We start from the raw sequence: 3,759 nt of genomic DNA, 5'->3' as shown, positions 1-3,759 counted from the left end.
ACTGCCTCCTCGTGTCTCTGAACAATACATGACTCAGTCTGAGGTCCTTCCACTGCAGTCCAGAGCGGATACACACACACACACACACACACACACACACACACACACACACACGCACACATACACATCGGAAACACAAACACAATCTCTCTCCCTCTCTTGTCAGACACACACACAAACACACTCACGCACACTCTCTCTCTCACACCCCCCCCCCACACACACACACACTCTCTCTCTCACCCCCCCCCCCCCCCCCGCCCCACACACACACGCGAAACAGACGCACATCTCAGTCATGGGTTCGAGCCTCGGAGCGTGAACTGGTCGTCTGCTGAGTGGACCCATTCATAGTGGGACCAGCAGACCTCCTCACTCCCACATACTTCCCCCCAGTGAGACGGCAGGACCGCGGCGAACGACCCCTCCCGGGTGAGCGGCGCTGTGGGGCTGTCCGTGGGCGCCATCGGACCGAGCCGGACCCCCCACCCCTCCCCGTAAACTCCGCCTGATCCTCGTCTGATTCTCACGCTGTGGTAGTCTGGTGATTTTATGTTCGTCTGCTTCTTTTCTATTCCTTCTAGGCGACGGACTGTTCTCTCTGCTACGGTAGGGGGGGGGGGGGGGGGGGGAAGATGGCGCGCACACGCGGCGAGCACGGAAAGACAGGAAGAGCTTCTTTCTGCGGGCCATCCGGCTCCTGAATGACTGTCTAACGTATAGAACCACCACACCCAGAGGAGCAGGATATCTGGTGAACACAACACAACCGTTTACAACGCAAATGTCCCACACACCCCGGGGTTATTTACTATAGATATAACATGTACATAACTCCCCCCGGCCTCCCCCATAACTCACCCATCCCCCCATAACTACCCCCCACTCCCATTACTACCCCATGCCCCCCATAACTCACCCATGCCCCCCCATAACTCACCCATGCCCCCCCATAACTCACCCACGCCCCCCATAACTCACCCCTGCCCTCCATAACTCACCCACGCCCCCCCATAACTCACCCACGCCCCCCCATAACTCACCCATCCCCCCATAACTACCCCCCACTCCCATTACTACCCCATGGCCCCCATAACTCACCCATCCCCCCATAACTACCCCCCACTCCCATTACTACCCCATGCCCCCCATAACTCACCCACGCCCCCCATAACTCACCCATGCCCGCCCATAACTCACCCACGCCCCCCCCATAACTCACCCATGCCCTCCATAACTCACCCCCCCCCCCCCCATAACTCAACCATAACTCACCCATAACTCCCCCACTAAATGTGTATTGGAGTTTATCTGCAGCATAATCTTGGAGCCGGCAGCAGCATCTCCCTGTGACTGCACCCTGGCCTGAACATTACATGTGACCAATACAAGGAATCTTGAATCTTTCAGCTATTCTGTATTTTTACCCTCCCTGAATCACATGCTCATCTCCTGCCTCTCCCAGTCCGGAGGGGGAGTGAGGAAACAGTTTAAATACCCAGCGTGTTGGCAGTGTGTGTGTTTAAACAGTCTGATCCATTCAAGCAGTCGATCAAGTCCCAATGCCTCCCAGGGAGAGGCGCTACCTCTTTTTGGGAGAAGGGCCATCTTTGTTTTGAAAAGATCTCATTCACTTGAGCCAAGTCCTCTTGTGAAAGACGGTAGTAGTGTGATCACCTCAGACAGACTGACAGACGCACGCGCCGGCGGGCGGGCGGGCTGGCAGGTGGAACCACACGGCAGGTGGAACCACGCGGCAGGTGGAACCACACGGCAGGTGGAACCACACGGCAGGTGGAACCACACGGCAGGTGGAACCACACGGCAGGTGGAACCACGCGGCAGGTGGAACCACAGGGCAGGTGGAACCACACGGCAGGTGGAACCACACGGCAGGTGGAACCACACCGCACCGCCGCCCTCCGGCTCTGCTGGGGAAGAAATGCGGACGGACCGGTCGGGCGACGCCGGGGCGATAAGAGGATGACGAGGGGAGGAAGTGGGGGGTGGCGCAATAAGATAAACAGAAAAAACCCTGTATCAGCACGTGTGGAAAAACAGGAAACTCACCTAACTGTCTGTCTCACTGTCTCACCTGTCTGTCTGTCTCACGGTCTCACCTAACTGTCTGTCTCACTGTCTCACCTAACTGTCTGTCTCACGGTCTCACCTAACTGTCTGTCTGTCTCACGGTCTCACCTAACTGTCTGTCTCACGGTCTCACCTAACTGTCTGTCTGTCTCACGGTCTCACCTAACTGTCTGTCTCACGGTCTCACCTAACTGTCTGTCTCACGGTCTCACCTAACTGTCTGTCTCACTTTCTCACCTGTCTGTCTGGCTCACGGTCTCACCTAACTGTCTGTCTCACGGTCTCACCTAACTGTCTGTCTCACTTTCTCACCTGTCTGTCTGGCTCACGGTCTCACCTAACTGTCTGTCTCACGGTCTCACCTAACTGTCTGTCTCACGGTCTCACCTGTCTGTCTCACGGTCTCACCTAACAGTCTGTCTCACGGTCTCACCTAACTGTCTGTCTCACGGTCTCACCTGTCTGTCTGTCTCACGGTCTCACCTAACTGTCTGTCTCACGGTCTCCCCTAACTGTCTGTCTCACGGTCTCACCTAACTGTCTGTCTCACGGTCTCACCTAACTGTCTGTCTCACCTAACTGTCTGTCTCACGGCCTCACCTAACTGTCTGTCTCACGGTCTCACCTAACTGTCTGTCTGTCTCACGGTCTCCCCTAACTGTCTGTCTCATGGTCTCACCTAACTGTCTGTCTCACCTAACTGTCTGTCTCACGGTCTCACCTAACTGTCTGTCTGTCTCACGGTCTCACCTAACTGTCTGTCTGTCTCACGGTCTCACCTAACTGTCTGTCTCACCGTCTCACCTAACTGTCTGTCTCACGGTCTCACCTAACTGTCTGTCTCACGGTCTCACCTGTCTGTCTCACGGTCCTTCATAACTGTCTGTCTCACGGTCTCACCTAACTGTCTGTCTCACGGTCTCACCTAACTGTCTGTCTCACGGTCTCACCTAACTGTCTGTCTCACGGTCTCACCTAACTGTCTGTCTCACGGTCTCACCTAACTGTCTGTCTCACGGTCTCACCTAACTGTCTGTATCACGGTCTCACCTAACTGTCTGTCTCACCTGTCTGTCTGTCTCACGGTCTCACCTAACTGTCTGTCTCACGGTCTCACCTAACTGTCTGTCTCACGGCCTCACCTAACTGTCTGTCTCACGGTCTCACCTGTCTGTCTGTCTCACCTGTCTGTCTGTCTCACGGTCTCACCTAACTGTCTGTCTCACGGCCTCACCTAACTGTCTGTCTCACGGTCTCACCTAACTGTCTGTCTCACGGTCTCACCTAACTGTCTGTCTCACGGTCTCACCTAACTGTCTGTCTCACGGTCTCACCTGTCTGTCTGTCTCACGGTCTCACCTAACTGTCTGTCTCACGGTCTCACCTGTCTGTCTGTCTCACGGTCTCACCTAACTGTCTGTCTCACGGTCTCACCTAACTGTCTGTCTCACGGTCTCACCTAACTGTCTGTCTGTCTCACCTGTCTGTCTGTCTCACGGTCTCACCTGTCTGTCTCACGGTCTCACCTGTCTGTCTGTCTCACCTGTCTGTCTGTCTCACGGCCTCACCTGTCTGTCTGTCTCACCTAACTGTCTGTCTCACGGTCCTTCATAACAGAGAGAGAGACGTGAGAGGAGCCTAGACCGATGCTCTGGATGAGTTTTTATA

This window comes from Borostomias antarcticus (assembly GCF_949987555.1).
Source record: "Borostomias antarcticus genome assembly, contig: scaffold_505, whole genome shotgun sequence".
In the NCBI taxonomy this organism is placed as follows: Eukaryota; Metazoa; Chordata; class Actinopteri; order Stomiiformes; family Stomiidae; genus Borostomias; species Borostomias antarcticus.
This window is presented reverse-complemented; position numbering follows the sequence as displayed.